General features: G+C 40.5%; 1 long non-coding RNA gene across 2 annotated transcripts in view; it reads right to left on the bottom strand.

The window, feature by feature from the left end:
* LOC112580229 overlaps positions 1–19,201 on the bottom strand; it is a 61,016-nt gene extending 41,815 nt beyond the window's left edge. For both annotated transcript variants that reach the window (XR_006546211.2, XR_006546212.2), the window contains exons 1-2: positions 19,152–19,201; positions 18,929–18,988 (exon numbers count right to left, since the gene is read on the bottom strand). This is a non-coding gene — a long non-coding RNA (uncharacterized LOC112580229). The remainder of the gene's footprint in view (positions 1–18,928; positions 18,989–19,151) is intronic.
* Between the last annotated feature and the right edge of the window lie 712 nt (positions 19,202–19,913).

The following is a 19,913-nucleotide window of genomic DNA, read 5'->3' on the forward strand; positions in this document are numbered from 1 at the left end:
GGAGTGGGTTGCCATTTCCTCCTTCTGGGATCTTCCCTACCCAGGGATCGCATCCACATCTCCTGCATTGCCTCTTGCATTGACAAGTGGATTCCTTACCACTGAGCAACCTGGGAAGCCCCTTCTATATTAAGTATAGATGTCCCTAAAGTGAAGTATTAAGATTTTGATCAATTTCCTTCTAGTCTTTTTTTTCCCATGAGCTTGTAGTACCAATATATATACAATTCTGTACATGATAGCACAGCTTTTTCTTTTCTATTTTAGTGAGTTTTGTTGTGTGAATAATAAAAGAATAAATAAATGATATTACAATAAAGGTTTCTATGTCTATATCTTCTATACATAAAGTATATCGCTTAGGTTGCTTTTGACTACAAATAACAGAAAACCTATCTCAAATTGGCTGAAACAAAAAAGATATTTATCAAGTCACATAATAGAAAGCCCAAAGTAGATCAGACTGCAGTACTCTGACACCAAGGATCCAGGTTCTTATGTCTTCGTAGCATGGGTTCCATCCTCAGACTTGTAGTAAAAAGGTTCAGCAGTTCTAGATATCAGGGCCAGCTTCCCATGGAAAAAGAAAACAATCTCTCCCTTTAGACCTTTCTTAGTAAAAATAAAACTTTCTGCAGAAATTCCTCCAACAGACTTCTCACCTCTCATGAGATAGAGTTGGATCTCATGCCCACTTCTGACTCGGTCCCTCCCTGGTCAAGGAAAAGGGCCTACCCCGATTGGCTCACACCAAGCTTCTCACTAGGAATGCATTTGGGTGAGTCACCTGCCATTCCCTTCAAAAAATGAAAACAGGTAGGGAGGTTTTTTTTAGTATATTGACATTGCAAATAATGTGGTGCAATGTTTAACGAAGATATTTAAAATTCTTTCAATGGCTAGTTGCTTTTGCCAAGGGCATAAAATTTAACTAGCCTTGAGACAACTTCCTCTATGCTTTGGTCCACTCTGTTTCTCTAGCTTTATTTGCTCACCATTTTCAAGATATTTTTACATTCTAATCAATTTTTATTCTCCCTTGTTCCTTGAACACAGCATTTTCTTACCGGATGATGTCCTAATCAAGTTTTACATCAACTGCCACTCCATAACCAACCCCTAATACTTACTTATATTTATAGAACATCTCTTAGTTAAACAGCATCACCCCATCATACATTTGTTGACTTACCTCCTACAGCCATGTTTTACATTTGTCTATCCAATATCTACTCTCCCATGGGTCTTGCTGATGGCACTCTAAATTTCCTGAGAAATATCCATTCCCCTCTGTCAATCCATGTGACACTCAACAGGGAATAAGGACCAGGCAGCCACAATGACTATTTTAAAGAGGGACACATGACCCAATCAGAGTCCATGAGGCTGAAACCCAGAACTTTTAGCACTGTTTAGAAGACAGTTTGGAGAAGGCAGTGGCAACCCACTCCAGTACTCTTGCCTGGAAAATCCCATGGACGGAGAAGCCTGGTAGGCTGCAGTCCATGGGGCTGTGAAGAGTCAGACACGACTGAGTGACTTCACTTTCACTTTTCCCTTTCATGCATTGGAGGAGGAAATGGCAACTCATTCCAGTATTCTTGCCTGGAGAAACCCAGGGATGGGCTGCCGTCTATGGGGTCACACAGAGTCGGACACGACTGAAGCAACTTAGCAGCAGCAGCAGAAGAGAGTTTGCTTTTTGTTGAGACTGCTGATGAGATTTAAGTCTGGAAATCCTGGCAGGTATCTTGTTACCAAAGAGACGACCTGTCTGGGAATAAAGCCAACATAAGGCAAAGGAGATATAAATCAAGAGATGGAGAAGATGAGGGACTTTCCTGGTGGTCAAGTGGTTAAAACTTTACACTTCCAATGCAGGGGTTACAGGTTCAATCTCTGGTTGAGGAACTAAGATCCTGCATGTGGTTTGGCTAAAAAATAAAAGAGAGGGAAATGAAGAAGATGAAACCAAACTTGGAGAGGACCACTGACCACCAAGGATCCAGCTATGCCTAACACAATACTACCTCTGGGTTTTCAGCTGTGAACCAAAGCATCCCCTTTTTCACTTGCACCAGTTTGAATGTCATTCCATCACTTGCAACCAAGACAACCATGGTTAACATGGTCCCTTCTTCATCATTCTAATTCTGTTCACCTGTAAAGGTTTAGTTCAAGCTGCGATTCATGGGGTCGCAAAGAGTCGGACACGACTGAGCGACTGATATGATCTGATCTGATCTGATCAAGTACAGTGCCACCTCCTCCAAGAATTCTCCTTCATCAATCCTAAGATTCACTTTCCCTCTCTCTTCTGAACACATAGCACCCAACTTATAAACAGTTTCAGCTATTTATGGCCTATTGTGCCTTTAAAAAAAAAATGGGTTTTAACCCTAAGTAAAATATTGCAGGAAAAGGCCATGTTTCACAGATATTTTGTAGTCATATTAAAACTTAAAATAGAGCTTAGCACATAGTAGAGACTTTATAAAATGAGCTAAAGATACTATGCACCCGGTACTTGAGAAGGGACCAAGATGCTGGTGAACTTTTCAGATACAATGTGAATTTCCTGCTATGACCCAAGAGGACACAACTATCTCAGTCTCTGAGGGAGGTCTTTGAAAATTAGAACCCCCAACCACCGCTGGCAAAGAAAAAAAGATGAAGGCCAAAATGTCATCCCTATTAAATTAACAGAGACCAAGGTGGAAGATGGGGATTCCATGGTGGCTCAGTGTAAAGAATCCACCTGCCAAGGCAGGAGATTTAGTTTTGATCCCTGTGTTGGAAAGTTCCTCTGGAGAAGGGAATGGCAACCCACTTCAGTATTCTTGCCTAGGAAATCCCATGGACAGAGGAGCCTGGTGGGCTACAGTCCACGGGATTGCAAAGAGGTAGACATGACTTAGCAATTAAACAACAGCAACAAAGATGGAAGATGAACTATCAGGAACGATAATCTCATGAGTTTACTAACTTTAAAGCCCACATCAGGAAGAGCTAACTATTTAGTCTTGGCAGCACTGACCAGGAAAGCTTCCTTTGGAGTGAAAGGAGAAGCAGAGAAATCATACTCTGATTTTTATCACCAACAGACAGCTCACTCCCAAGAGGAATAAAGTCAGATTCGAACCTACCATAGCCAGTAAATCCCTTCATGTTTACAATCAAATATATCACTTTCCTGCTCCAAGGAAGGGATGAAGAGGAGAAAATCAGAGGTGTCACATCTGAGACTTTCCTTTCACCCAGAAGGAAACATCAAGGGCTGAAAAGAAGCATTCCCCCTACATGTGCTTCTAGCTACTTACCTTGGTCAAACCTTAGGGGCTTGTGACTTACACTTGCTAGTGATCTCCTCTTAAATTCCTAGTGATAGAGGACTTCCCTAGTGGTCTACTGCTTAAGACTCTGCACTTCTAATGCCGGGGGCGCAGGTTCAATCCCTGGTCAGGGAACTAAGATCCCACATGTGGCTCAACCAAAAAAAAAAAAAAAGCAAAACACTCCTAGGGATAGAAAAAGGTTCTCAGAGTGATTATATGGAGATAATCTAAGAGACTTTGTGATACCATTGAGGAGAACTAGACACAATGTCACTTCATATGAAGAATTTCATGATTTCAGCCTTGGCTTTTTCTCCTTCAGGGTTTGCTTTCCAAAGTCTTTCTTTGCAGGTTTTTGGGACTATGCTGAAGTGGAATTTTATGCTTCAAGAAGAGAGTTGATGAATCATGGAAAGTGTAATTGACAAAGAATTGGCATGTTTTTCACTCTTCTTTTTTTCTGCATCAGCTGAATAAGATTAGTGTCTTACATGGATTATTTTTTCAATAATAGGGAAGGCTATGTTGGCAACAAAAATTGCAAAACAGCAACATCATAAGCTTGCCTAATCATCCAGTGGAAGAGAATTTTCAACTTGAAAAACACTCTTGGTCCAGCAGATCAAAGATCTGAGTAACAATTACAACTGAAATCATTAAGCATCGCTTTTTTTTCCCCCTGTGGAGAAATCAGATCCTCTAGGATTCTTAGGGAGAAAAGCAGAAACATTAGTGGAAGACCTTACATAATAACCTTTCTGTAAAGCCTGGATGGCACACGTGATTTTGTGAGACATTCAAGTCACATGTCATTAATCAGAAATGACAGTCTTTATTCACATATATTTGACTGAAGCTGCATAATTTCAGACTCCAATAGGTCTAGATAAATGACCCTAAGTATTGTACTTTTTCAAATTGACAGTGATTGATGATAGAGGAAAAAAACAAATGCTGAAAAGGGACCCTGAAGTAAACATTGAAAATCAGTCATAGTACTTTGTGGGGAAAAAAAAAAGTTTGGGGATTTTCTTCACAACTTTTCCTCTTTCTTAGCATCTCTACCTCTTAATTTTCAGTTTCCTCATTTGTGCAATGCCAAACAATCTGTACTACAACTCGAATCTCAATGAAATACTATGACTGATGTAGCTGTGTTCGTTCAAATAGGAAAAGAAGATAGTGACTAATAAAAAAATCCTCCATTCAACAGATATTTCCTGGGACTATTCTATATACTAGGGCTTCAGCAGAAACTGAGACAGGTATACTTTTGGTTCTTTGGGAGCTTACATTTTAGTGGCAAAAGACAGGCAATAGCTAAGTTAAAAAATGAATTAAAAAATAAGATCATTTTAGAGTGCTAAGTTGCATAAAGAAAACAAAACAGAGTGACTTAACAGAAAGTGATGTGGGATGAAGAGATAACATTTTGGCTAAATAAGAACCAGTTTTTCAAAGAGCATATTATGCAGAGGGAGTAGCAAGTGCAAAGGCCCTGTGGCAGGGACAAGCTTAGCACCCGAGAAGACTAGAAAGAGGCCGGCACAGCTCCTTTACTAAGATGAGAATGGTAGTAACTCAGGATGGAGAAGTAATCAGTGTTCAAATTATATAAAGCCTTTTAGGTCATTACAAGGATTTGAGGTGTTAGGCTGTATGAGATTTTAATAAAGTGGAAGGAAGACTCAATCCTATTAAAATAATATCTACAATCCATTAACCATTATGAGCAAGGCACTGTGGCAGATAACACTACGTTTTCATTATTGTACTACCTCCTTGCAAAAAAGGGTTATCATTGCCTGTGAAAGATAAGGTAATAAGCTCTGAGTAAGATCACAGGGCTAGTAAGTAATGAAAGCAAATTCATATTCAAGCTTCAGTCCATCTAGTGTGTGAAAAGTGTGAAAGTGTTAGTCGCTCTCAGTCATGTCCAACTCTTTGTGACCCCATAGACTATCGTCTGTCCATGGGATTCTCCAGGCAAGAATACTGGAGTGGGTAGCATTTCCCTTCTCCAGGGGATCTTCCCAACCCAGGGATCAAACCCAGGTCTCCTATATTGCAGGCAGATTCTTTACTGTCTGAGCCACCAGGGAAACTCTCAGTCCATCTAGTTTCAAAGTCAAACAGTGCCCATTACACCACACTGAGTCCCATCATCTGTGTTTTCTTATTTTCACAGAAATATTAAGGAACTAATGCACACATATTCCATATCACTGCCCTTAATGAATATATAAGAATGTATATTGATACTGGATAGAGCTCTCTTTATCCCTTGAAACTAGTTAATAATTATTTTAATTATATATATAATAATTTATTAAATCTTCCCAGTTCAAATTACTGTGTAGCTTCTATTTCCCGACTAGACTCATCATTCATAGCCACACCACCCATATCCTGCAGTGTCATGTTGTTCACTAGTGTAATAAGGCTCTAAAAAGCACCAGTTCAATTTTGTTTAACCAAGTTTCCCAGGTTTATTTGACCATGAGACCTTCTGAAGAGCTGAATACCTATTACTCAAGTACTTTCAAGTGCACAGTATTCCACTGTTCAGTTTCAGAAATGCTGCTTTGGGGACTCATCACTAATCTAATTAATGTTTCCTAAGAAGGCAAAAGCGCTCACAGCCTCCAAAGGTCCTAATTTCAATTTAATACATTACTGAATATCTAAAACGTTCGTGAAACAGAAAGCTTAACAATACATGGAAATGTGAATGTGAAAATTGCCATAGTGAATTTTCTGGTGGATAGAGGAGTGAGCAATTTATCTTGACTGGAGGAAATACCAGGAAAACATGCTTTTTGGAAACAGGGACATGTGTAGTCAATCTTAGAGGATGAGCAGATTTCGAAAGAGATGCATACAATAGATTGGGAAAGGAAAGAAAAGCAGTCATGTGTAACAGGATGAAAAGAGGTATGAGCATTAGTCAAGACTCATATGCTACAAATGACAAAACCTGACTACAAATGACAAAACCAACCCAGTGGCTTCAGTAGGAAACAGAATGTATTGGCATGAAAATTTGAGAAGTCCAATCTATGCTGCAGGCACCTGGAACCAGAGACTTACATCATGTCCCCAGACTCAGCTTGACTCTTGCACCTCTTGGCTTCATTTTCCTCCCTTGGACATCATTTTCACCCTAGTGTGTTTCTCCTAGAGTTGGCTGTGATAAACTTAATGTTTGTTCCTGAGCAACCTGAGTTAACCAAGAGATTTTTCCATCCTTAGAGACCTTGACTGTGACTGAGTCACCTGCCCACCTCTAAATCTATCCCCGTTTACGAGTAAGATGTGATTCTCTGATGTGCCATGCCTGGTTCGATCATCTATCTCTGGTTCAGGAAAGGATTCAGCAATACCTATACCATATAGACAAGGGAGAACCAGAACTCAGTTGCAAAAAGAAGAGGAACAGCTACTGTTGTTTTTTAGTCACTAAGTTGTGACTCTTTGGGGACCCTATGGACTGTAGCCTGCCAGTTTCCTCTTGTCCATGGGATTCTCCGGGCAAGAATACTAGAGTGGGTTGCCATTTCCTTCTCCAGGGATTCTTCCCAACCCGGGGATTGAACCCGCATCTCCTGCATTGGTAAGCAGATTCTTTACCACTGAGCCACCAAGGAAGCCCAGAATAGATATTAGGCAAGCAAAAGAATCTTATAACTTCTACTTAACTATAAATATAGGAAAGAATAGAAGATGAAATAATGCTAAATTTGATACTGAAACTGACAACCCCCAAATTCAGGTGAGTCTTGTCCAAACATGAAGTCAATAGGACATGAAAAATAGAAAAGTCACAATTCACTCTATGGCACACATAGCTTTCTCAAACTAGCAACAAAGCTAGGTGGGAGGGGTGGGCGGAGTCCATAAACTTAGCTCTAAAGACAGTTGCATGACAGCAGAAGAGAGCGAGATTTGAAACTTTTCAGAACTCACGGGGTTAATTCCATTCTGGTATTTTTTGAGCAAAGTTGACTGATGACATTTTTGCGGGGAGGAGAACAGGGACTGAAAGTAGGACAAGAGGATACTGCTTCCTGACAGTGGGTTCCTAGAGCTGATGTTAGATATTCAGGTGCAATACAAGAAAAAGGACAGCAAATACCGCCCTATTTGAATGTTCTTTCTCAATTCCTCATTAGCCTGGAGACTTAATATTAGATTAACAAACTAAAGCTGCCACAATGCTGATGGGGCCTGGTGAGGAACTGCTAACAAGATGTGAACATGCTTAATAAAATGACCAACTCTTGCTGATATAGAGCCAACTAATTACCTGCCACATAGCCACGCTGTGTTCTCCCGGCTGGAAATTGATAGCAGGCTGTCAGTGTGAGAGGGGACAAAAGGCAGCTCAGGGTTGAGGAATAAGAAGAAAGGCTTGATATATTACAGTGGACACTGTTACCCTAGATCAAATTATCTTGGTTTGCCAAGAGTCACACTGTCAGGCAAGTCCAAACTAGGATTTTTTTTTAGAAAAATCTAGAGTGACTTAGAATCCCATCCATGAACCAAATATTGGAGAAGGAGGGGTGGGCGTGGAAGCTATTTTAAGGTTTGGCTTTCAGGAACAGAAATAAAAGAAAGTATACTAGTGCTGCTGCTGCTGCTAAGTCGCTTCAGTCGTGTCCGACCCTGTGCGACCCCACGGACTGCAGCCCACCAGGCTCCCCCGTCCCTGGGATTCTCCAGGCAAGAACACTGGAGTGCGTTGCCATTTCCTCCTCCAATGCATGAAAGTGGAAAGTGAAAGTGAAGTCGCTCAGTCATGTCTGACTCTTAGCGACCCCACGGACTGCAGCCCACCAGGCTCCTCCGTCCATGGGATTTTCCGGGCAACAGTACTGGAGTGGGGTGCCATTGCCTCCTCCCATACTAGTGCTATAGAACTCAATTCGAGAAACATATCTTTTTGCAGATATTCCTTTCTCTGGGATTTTAAAATAGGCACACATTACATTTCTAGTATAAAGAAATTCCTTCTTACAAAGACTGTCCATTTGGGAGACTCTGCCTATTGCATTGTATTAATTTGAAGATCACAGAGTTGCAAATCTTCTAGTGTTTAAGACTGAAATTTAGCTAGAGATTTCTGATTAAGTGAAAAAAAAAAACAAATAATATGATCCCTAGAGTTTGGCCTTTTGGGAAGCATATCCATGTCCATTTAGCAGACTCACCTCACTTAAGAAGGCAGAAGCTACCTCCCAGTGCTGGGAATTAAGAAACTTTGAATGAAAATAGGACAACTCACTGACTATGTGCTCATGTCAAAGCATTTGGCCTGTTGGCCTTTCTTGACCCAGCCGTCAAACAGGGGATCATGGTTCTTTTTTTTTCCCGCCACATGTTTATCTCATACATCAATGTTACATCCAAAGATGAACATTCATTCTCACACAAAGGGGATATTGACTGAGAGAGGCCAGGGCATTGGCTACTTTCTGAAAATAAAATGATAGGAAGCAAAATAAGGCAGCAGACACAGAACAGTAGGTCACATAGGTCTGCAAAACAATAGCTACAGTTTGTTCATTTGCTTAAAGGGTCAAAGTCCCTCATTTATCATGTTTTTCTTCTTTCCAGGGCAAATGAATGAAGGGTATACTATAGAATAGAATCGTCTTCAACCAGCTAGCAGGTTTATTCTATTAGCTCATCGGTAACTCTGACTTCAGCAAGTCATACCCTTTGATTGGTGCCTCAAGCACCAAGTGTATTTCCATATTAGTAGCCTTTCATTGTAAGTAACAAAAACTATCTCTGATCAATTTAAAGGCAAAGGAGAATGCATTAAGCTTATTGATGGAGTGAAGAGTTGAGTACTCACAAGAATTTGGGAAGGAAGAACCCAGCCTACTATGGAGATCCCATAGAGAAGTTCCTAGACTCTTTCTTAACTAGTATCTTCCATATCAATGGGATAGGACTCACCTAGTAGTGCTTGTTAAAGGAGGAAGGTTCAAGAGGGAGGGGACATATGTACACCTATGACCGATTCACATTTACGTTTGATGGAAAACAAAAAAATTCTGTAAAGGAATTATCCTTCAATTTAAAAAATAAGTAAATTTTTTTAAAATAACAACAAAAGCAACTCAATTTTCAGGGAGTAGCCTAGAATCAGCATACTTAACAGAAAAAAAAAGAAACACTGAGAAGTAGTCATATGAATTCTGCTCCATTGGTCCTCTGGCTCCAGTACAATTGGCAATTCCAGAAAGAGATAATCTGATTGGCTCACATGGAGAAAGGTGTCTCTGGTCCATCAGCTATGACCAGAAGGGCTGCGTCAGGGGACACTATCCCATGCATCAAGATGCAGTTCCAAAGAAGGAGAAATCACAAATAGCTTGAAAATCACCACTAAGTCATTCTGTCATCAATAAAATAAGCCAAGTCATGTAGAAATTCATTATCAGGTCTTTACAATTCATTTAGAGTTCTGAAATACTGTATCAATAATTTTTTTAACTATGAAATATAATTGTGCTGGAAAGTTGGAGGAAATGTCCTATTTGCAAATCCAACCTGAATTAGGAGTTTGGATGAAGCAAGTGGAAAGAAATCAAAATATAGAGCCTTATAGTTACAAATGAAACATCAGAGACAACACTTATGTAGAGACAACCCTTCTCCCCAACCCCCAGGCCCGCACCCTGAAATGTTTCCAAATAGGAGTGCATCCCTACTGTGCTGTATGGAAAGCATCAAGTCGGCAGACAAGCTTGAGACAACCCCAACACCACACTCTTAGCTGGCTTTCAGGAGGTCACTTTCCACGTCTTCTCCTCTTTCCCTAGGAGGCCCCACAGTGACTGATTTTGCCAATAATGGAAGCTTTACAGTCTTCTTTGTCCACGAGGTCTTAGTCACAGTGAACATTCAATAGATGGCTTTGCTGCAGGCGCATTTTCAAATGCCAGAAAAGCATCTGACAGTGTTGGATGTTTGGAGGGCCATTGTTCAGAAGATTAAGTGCTGTCCCATGTTCAATCATTTATTCCACAGCCACACAGGGAATCTAACCGGAGGAGAAAAGTGAAGTCTGGGTACTTTACTGGATGTTTCGGGGAAGAATGTCTCTCCTTATTTTATATATTGTTCAAGGAATTTATTTTATATATTGTTCAAGGAATCTGAACAATAAGCAGGTCATATTGTCATACTCTGAGGGACAGACAACTGGAATAGACTCCAGGCAATGCCCTCACTTCAAAAGGCAGGCTAAGGGCAAGAGAGAACACATTCCCAAAGCCGCAAAACTAATTTTGGCACACACCCAAAGCAAGTGTACCCTTTCCCCAGACTCCTACTAGATGCTTTGTATCAGCCAACTATCTTAAGAAGAATTTCCTTTGCAGAAGTGTTTGACGAGCACTGTCCATGCTACCCAGTGGGCACTCTCTCCTTCTGGCAACAGTACTCTTTGTTTTCATAGGGAAACCACCTCTCCCTGTTTTCAGTCCATGTACTTCTAGACGAGCTGCATCCATTCTCTCCAAGGTAGAAGAGGTGATGAGCTTAACCAATCAGAGCAGGACATTAAAGTAGTCGACAGTGATTGGTTTATGCTCGGGCACAAGACCCAATCAGAACCAACTTAACACAATGAAATTTTCCTGGGATGGTGAGTGGAGTACATCCTCTTTTCTGTTGAGAATGCCAGCAGACAGGATATCCTGAGATGATACTTCCAAGAGTTAATAAATGGAACCTGAGGATGCAGATGGTTCTGTAGACAGCAGAGCAAAGGAACAGAGAAAATGAGCCCTGACTTATTGATGACTTGCTTGTGCTCTTGATACCAGCTGAGCCTGAAACCAGTCCTGTCCCTGGACTTTTCAGTTACTGGAGCAAATCAATTTCTTTATTTTCCCTTGGCCAATTTGATTTGGGTTTTTACCTCTTGCAATTGAAAACCCTAATTAAAACAGGAGTGAACAGAATAATGCATTTTGGTAATTCTGTTTCTTTAAAAAACACTACCTGTTGAGCACTTGCTATGGGCTTCTAAAGTAGAAGGCATTGTCCTTCTACCAAAATTTGCTTCGTTGCTGAAGGAAAAGACAATGCTCATACTGCTCCAATCTGCACAAGGTATGGAATCACTCTCCCACTTAAAGCAATGAAAAGAGTCATTATACCAAATGATTTCTGAAAGAGTTGAGGTGATACAAAGAGAAAGATCCACATGGAAGGTAAAGGGAGGTTTTCTAGGAGGTGAGATAAACTGGGTTTCTTTCCCCTTATGGGCCTGGTGGAAAGAGCTTCAGGTTGACCAGTGTTAAGGGTCTTGTTCAACTCCATAATCCTTTTTGGTGCCACCAGGAAATAATGAATTTAGCTTTCCTTTCTTGTGTGCTCTTTGGCCAGTTGCATTTTGAGAACCATCCTGATGCTCCAGAGGCTAATTTAGGTCAGCTCAACTTATCCTGTCATCCCTCTGCAATTACTGTTAGGGAATGCACTATTCTTAAATGTCTTACTATTGATTGCTCATGAAAATTATCTAGAAATCAGTCAACCATTATTTTTAAGCATCTTTTGTAGACTCAGCACTTTCCATGGTGGTGAAGGAATACAAATGACCACATGTAAGCTGTGATCTCTGTATCCATCTGATTTAAAATCAGTAGTGACGTACACAACAAATTAAAACAGTCTTTAGGTACTTATTTGGTTTTAACTAAAGCACAGTGGTTGATTCAAGAAGAGAGAGGTCAAAATGAAAGGGTTTGCATCTTCAGCTACTCATTCTCACTAAGTCCAATTCATGACCTTACCAAAGTCACACTCAGTGGATAGATGAGGATTAAGCAAGGTTTACTGAAGGTTTGGGCTTCCCCAGTGGCTCTGGGGTAAAGAATCTGCCTGAAATGCAGGAGACACAAGAGACCCAGGTGCTATCCCTGGGTCAGGAAGATACCCGGGAGGAGGGCATGGCAACCCATTCCAGAATTCTTGCCTGGAGAATCCCCATGGACAGAGGAGCCTGGCGGGTTACCATCCATGGGGTCTCAAAGAGTCAGACACGACTGAGCAACTAAGCACAGCACAACACAGCAAGGAAGGTTTGCTGAGAGTAATATTTGAAAGATACAAGACAGAAAGATGAGAAATACTCCATTTCTACTTGTAAATTTCCATCATGTGGGAAAATATGCTAAACTGTCATTGAAAAACTGGTTGATTAGTTTGGCAGAACTTCCAAAGCATTCTGTACATTCGCAAGTCAGTGAAAGATGGTTATGAGATGCTGAGTTCCTGCATGTTGGACTCAAAATGTATTTCTTCTTTATAACCTTTCACTTTGCCCTCTTTGTTAAAGATCAGAAATCAGGGAAAAGATTGGACAAGTAACCAGGACATAATTGCTTCAGGTAAAGAAAGTCAGAAGTCTTAAAGGGCAAGTGACTTTATCCTGCTGTGGGAATTTCCCTGGGTTATTGTACTGTCACATACTAACTGTATTCTGTCCAGCACCTGCCTACTACCATTACTCTTTCCCCATAAATCATCTAGCATATTTTGGGATGTCCCTCATGGTCTAGCAGTAGGTGGGTAGAGTGAGAATATGCATGTTGAGCCTACCTTTCTATGTGTCTGACATTCTATCACAGTCCTCACCAAACTGTTTTATAATGACTTTCATCTATAATTGCCTAGATCACCTTGCTTCTGCCCTTGTTGATCCTTAGTTTATTCTGAACCCAGAAGGATCTGTTTCAAACATAAGCCAGTTTGCATCCCTCTACTGCTCAAAATTCTCACTCCCTTTTCAGAGGAAAAACCCAAGTCCTGATAATGGCCTAAAAGATCCTATATGAGTTATTCTCAGGTAATAGGAAATTAACAAAACCCAGGGACACTTCCCTGATGGCTCAGATGGGAAAGAATCTGCCTGCCATCCATGAAGGGGACCAGGTTCGATTCCTAGGTTGGGAAGATCCCCTGGAGAAGGTAATGGCTACCCACTCCAGTATTCTTGGCTGTCCATGGAGAATTCCATGGACAGAGGAGCCTGGTGGGCTACAGTCCATGGAGAAAGCTAGGTAATTCCAAAAAAACGTATACCTCTGTTTCATTGATTACATCAAGGCCTTTGACTGTGTGGATCATAATAAACTGTAGAAAGCTCTTAAAGAGATGGGAATACAGACCATCTTACCTATCTCCTGAGCGGCCTGTATACCGGGCAAGAAGCAACAGCTAGAACCCTATGTGGAACAACTGATTGGTTCATGATTGAGAAGGGAGTATGACAGGGCTGTCTGTTGCCACCCTGTTTGTTTAATCTATACTCTGGGCACATCATGAGAAATGCCGGACTGGATGAGTTACAAGCTGTAATCAAGATATGCTGGAGAAACATCAACAACCTCAAACATGTGGATGAATTCACTCTAATAGCAGAAAGTGAAGAGCAACCAAAGAGCCTCTTGATGAGGGTGAAGGAAGAGAGTGAAACAGCTAGCTTAAAACTAAATATTAGAAAAACTAAGATCATGGCATCTGGCCCCATTACTTCATGGTGAATAGAGAGGGAAAAGGTGGAAATAGTGACAGATTTCCTCTTTTGGACTCTAAAATCACTGTGGATGGTGACTGCAGCCATGAAATCAGAAGACGTTTGCTTCTTGGCCTGAAAGCAATGACAGACCTAAACAATGTGTTGAAAAGCAGAAACATTACTCTGCCAGCAAATGTCTGTATAGTCAAGGCTATGGTCTTCCCAGTAGTCATGTATAGTTGTGAGAGCTGGACCGTAAAGAAGACAGAGTACCGAAGAATTGATGCCTTTGAATTATGGTGCTGGAGAAGACTCCTGAGAGTCCCCTGGACAGCAACAAGATCAAACCAGTCAACCTTAATGGAAATCAACCCTGAATACTCTTTGGAGGGACTGATGCTGAAGTTCAAACTCCAGTATTTTGGTCATTTGATATGAACAGCTGACACATTGGAAAAGTCCCTGATGCTGGGGAAGACTGAGGGCAGACAGAGAAGAGGGCATCAGAGGGTGAGATGGCTGGATGGCATCACCAATGCAATGCACATGAACTTGGGCAAACTTCGGGAGATACAAGAGACAGAGAGGCCTGGTGTGCTGCAGTCCATGGGGTTGCAAAGAGTCAGAAGTGAATGTGCGACTGAACAACAACAACAACTTAAACAAAAACAACATCGATGCTGCACCCCAAACCAACTATACCACTCACTGGGGCCATTGCTTATTCATAAAGGTTCCCCAGGTGGTTTCTTTTTTATGTTATTATTATGGTGAATTTTGAACATATACAAAATTAGACAAGAAAGTAAAAAAGCACACTGACATATACATATCCATAATCCAGTCCCCACATTTCTCAAATCCATGGCCAAGGGGGATGGTCTTCACATCCCCATCCACTTCCCCCATCTTGCACGATTATGGAGCAAATCCTAGACATCATCTCTTTCTATCCATACATATTTCAGTATCTTGAAATGTTAAGGACTCACTTTTTCAAACATAACCACAATATCATAATCACAGCTAAGGGAACAGTGGTTGTGATTCACCGAGGACTGAGAGCCACCACCCTACAAGGCCTAACTCCCTGTTTCCACTTGAACTTCATCTACTTCCTCCCATACCCATTTCCTCCAGTTCCTCCAGTCACACTGCTATCTTGCAGTGTCTCAGACACAGTCTCAAGCCGTTGCACTTGCCATTCTCCTTGCCTGGATGCTCTCCTCCCAGGTAGACAAGCACCTTTTCACCTCGCCCATCATCACTCTCTCTGTTAGGCTTTCTTTGACTATTCATAACAGGAGTTCATCCTTTCCCCATCCCTTGATACCCTCCCCATCCCCCTTTCTTGCTTCTTTTTATCCACTGCATTTGGTATCCAAATTCTTATTGAACTAATAAAACCATATCCCCCTTCACATTATAATTCCATGAAAGAAGGCACCATGAAAATATTTACTGAACAAACGCACAAGTCAGTGACTCAATTGGGTATTATTAGGCCTACCAGTGTACCAATGAGATGGTGGGATAAAGGGTAAGAAGTAGAATAAATAGATACTCTATTTCATAAAGCTTAGAGAAAACCCATAAAATCTGTAAACATGGAAAGGTAAGACTAATTAATAGATAACATATTCACAGAGAGCTATTAATGGAAAGCACGGTGTTGGAAATAAAATCTGAAGTTCTGAGGTTAACATCAGAATGGACAACTGTTCTGTTTTATTAACATTCCCTTGGGCTGCTTGTACCAGAGAATTAAGCCTGGTTGTTAAAAAGGCACACCATACAATACAGTCATAAAGAAATTGCTGGGACTTCCCCAGTGGTCTAGTGGTTAAGACTCTATGCTTCAACTACAGGGGGCATGGGTTCGATCCATGGATGGGGAACTAAGATCCTACATGCCATGCAGTGTGGCCAGAAATCAAAAACAAAACAGCTGCAATATATTGATCAAACTTAGCAGTACATAAATACATACACATGTGTTATACATTCTACATAGAACACATAAAGTGTAAAGGACAGGTCCAAGTAGACAAAACCCCAGCAACCTTGCACACTAAGCATTCATTCATGTTTTCTTTTGTAGGAGAACCTGATCTCAGGGCTTATTGTGCAGGCTACTGCTCTCATGGAGCATTCCTGGCCATCTGCCAGGTATAGGGAATAGCCTGATGGCTGAGAATTTCTGAAAGGCTGGGTCTGCTCACTCTGGCATAATACAGTACTAAAGCTATACTTCACTACTTCCTCTTCTAGAGCCAAAGAGGATTCCTGGAAGCAGTCCCTTTGGAAACCATACTTAAAACAGGTTGTTTCAATCCAAGCTTGGAACATTAAGTATTGGCCGTTGCTATAACAGAGACATAACCCTCACTCTCCCTGGCTCCTGAGGCACAGACATCGTGCTTGTATTTACCTGGTAGATAAATATTCAAGGACACCATCATTAAAGCAACAGGTGGTGGACTTGCACAAATAATGGTCTCCATCCTGGCACCCAATGTTCAGACGGGAAAGATGCTTTTCACTTCTCGATGATAACACAATGCACCTTGGAAACCCCAGATCCTACTGTAATAAAGACTCCAGTCATTAAAACATAGCAATTACTTTTGAGATTCACAGGCAAAAGTTTAACAGTGGCTGCCCACGCATGAGTTTGCACAAGGGGCAATGGGAGAGCTCTACTGATTTCCATGCCCATTACACATGTGTTCAGAAGCAAGTCTCTCGCCAAAGTCAGTCGTTCTGAAATTTACTTCCCATGCTTTACTGTTGCCTGCTAGAAACACCACAGAACTCATGAACACAGACCCGCTTTGTAAATGCAATTAAGAGGAAACGAAGTTTCTCTTAAAACTCTCATGAATTTGTTTTTTGCTTGCTTTCCTTGAGGGCAATTAGGACTAGGCTCATTTTTTTTTTCCTTTTAGAAGACATGGGTGTTCATGTATATAATGATTGGATGTCTGTAGATTCACTAATTCCATTTAGAAGCATTAAAATAAGAACTGAATTGATGTGCAATGGCCGTTATTTGGCCCAACAGAATTTTCTTTTGCTGGTTTGGAGAAAGATGAAGAAATGAGTACTTTCCACAGATTAGACCTGTTTTGTTTTTTTTTTTTAACTTCTAAAACATTGTTATTCGCACCCACCCATTCATTTGGGTGACCGAATGCAGTAAGCTTCTGAAGTCCTGTGGGTGATTAGAAAGTGACCTTACTGTTGGAGGTAAGTTAGCGCAAGTGAGTCTCCCAAGGATGCAAGAAAGAGAACCTGGCCTTTTATATTTGCCATTTTGCCAAACCTGGTATGAGTTTGTAAACACCATAAAATATGCTACAACGTTTACAGCATATGTCTCTTATTGTTAAGAACTATTGTGAAAGTAGAAGCAGAGTCTACTTCTTAAAATATTTTTTATATAATAGTTATGGCATCCAATTATACAATAGTAATTGTGAATAATTATACCAAACCCCAGTCTGTTTTACGACTACTTCTCACGCTGAGCTCGTAGACTCTATATAAACACCATCTGTATCAAACATAAAACTCTTAGTTGCTCTAAGAACACAGGCTGACGAAACGTAGCTGATTAGTTCTGGAGCCAAGAAGCTTCATGGCTATTGCCCGGGTGCCTACAAACCACATGAATCCAACAATCTCCTTCTTCTTGGGCTCCATTCTGTTTCTTTGACACACAGCCTAGTTACCTGTGTGCTCAGCATCCTTGCGGAAATGATGCCTAGGTGCTCAGACCAGTGATATGCTTCTGCAGAGGTTTTGCTTAGCACTGAATGTGCTTAATTTGCTCTGCAGAGTTCTGTTCATTTTCTTTATGTGTAGTGGTGATTTAAGCACTTGAAGCTGGCCAAGAGCACCGCTTCCTGAATTTCCCTTGGCTAAATGCTGTTGAGGTCTTTGGGTGCCAGACCATTCCCCGGGAAATCTCCAAATGAAGCTTTCCCCTAAAGATGTTTGTCTCTATGCAAAAGGTTTTAACAATGAAAGGGAAGAACAATGGAAAAAACATGACTCTGGGCTCTGAACAGTTTTTGGTTCAAGAACTTAAACCCTAAGAGTCAGCAATCCCATTCCTGGGGATATACCCAGAGAAAATAGTAATTTGAAATGACACATGCACCCCAATGTTTGTTGCAATGCTATTTACAAGAGCCAGGACATGGAAGCCATATAAGTCTCTATTGACAGAGGGATGGATAAAGAAAATGTGGTACATATACTATGGAATATTACTTAGCCATAGAAAAGAATGAAATAATGCCATTTGTAGCAATATAGATGAACCTAGAGATTATCATACTAAGTGAAGTAAAATCAGACAAAGACAAATATCATATGATTTCACTTATAAGTGGAATCTAAAAAATGGTACAAATGAACTTATTTATAAAACAGAAATAGAATCACAGATGTGGAAAATAAACCTATGGTTACCAGGGTGGGGAGGGGGAGATAAATTGGGAGACTGGGATTGACATATACACATGACTATATATGAAATATGTAACTAATAAGGTCCTGCTGCATAGCACAGGGAACTCTACTCAATACTCTGTAATGACCTATATGGGAAAATAATCTAAAATAAAAGTGAATATACGTAATGTATGACTGATTCAATTTGCTTATACCTGAAACTAACAACATTGTAATTCAACTATGTTCCAATTAAAAGATAAATAAATAAAATACTAAATTTAAAAAAGAAATTGTAAATCAACTATATTTTAATATAAAATAAACATTAAAGAAAAAGAATTTAAACCTCTATAGATAATTACCTATCTCAAGAATCTGACCTTCACATTTTGTCCAAAAAATGAACGACATACATACTTTGTCCCCAACAGACAAGTAAGTTGTTATTTGGCAATAAACAAACTTCAGACATAACTGACAACTGGTAACTTGTGTCCAGCAGTTGACTGAACCTCAGAGGCCCATTTCTGGGCTCTTAAAGATCTATATGCAAATGTTATTGCCACACTTTTAACATACTTACATCTTGCAAATTTTCTGTGCCAGAAAGTCCTGCTCTTCTTGCTAGATTTTAGAATTTATGCTGCAAGAAAAAAGTGATATTTATTGGTAAGACATTTTCTCCAAATAGCATAAACAATGATGACTTTATTTTCTACATGCAAAAAAATACTGCATTTCTGGGCTTCCCAGGTAGCACTAGTAATAAAGAATGCAGAGGATAGTAAGAGACGTGGGTTCAGTACCTGGGTCAGGAAGATCCCCTGGAGGAGGACGTGGCAACCCACTCCAGTATTCTTGCCTGGAAATCCCTATGGACAGAGTAGCCTGGTAGGCTCTGGTCCATAGGGTCATAATGAGTAAGACACAACTGAAGCAACTTAGCAATGGATCAATTAAGGGGGAAAAAAGTGCATTTCCCTTGTGGAATTAGCTCTTTGGAAAGAGCTATAACTGTACTCACATTAGTTGGCCAAAATATTCCGAACAATCATTAAAAAGTTCCATGTTAGGTATGCCAGCCTTTGGATACGATTTATAAAAATGTTATTTTGAAGAAAATGGTGCTAGTCCTTCCAGGTAACCATCCAAAGAGCCGAAGATGGATATCTTAATTTGGCATCCAAAAAAAAGCACACAAGAGGTCAGACTGGATGTAGGTAATTTCCTCAGATGCTATTATTTGTCCCCTGGGAATCCACATACCCAATATCAATTATGGAGGAGAGGATTAAGAATGGGCAGAAAGGGTGAGGATGGAACACCAGGTCTGAATGATTTGGGCTAAGATCTTGTATCAGATTTGCAAATTACCAATTAAGGTGGGTTTAGAACATAGCATCATCTTTGCTCATTGTGACAAATTGGAAATTAAGGCTCCCACTGCATGGCAGAGGGATGTCGCTTAACAAGGAATATTATCAAAAGGATCTTACTTGATAACAGTAGATCCTTGGAAGCAGGGCAGACTGACCAGAAAGAAAAAGCAGGCAAAAATCTGAAAATAA

Source organism: Bubalus bubalis, chromosome 18 (genome assembly GCF_019923935.1).
Source record: "Bubalus bubalis isolate 160015118507 breed Murrah chromosome 18, NDDB_SH_1, whole genome shotgun sequence".
NCBI lineage: Eukaryota > Metazoa > Chordata > Mammalia > Artiodactyla > Bovidae > Bubalus > Bubalus bubalis.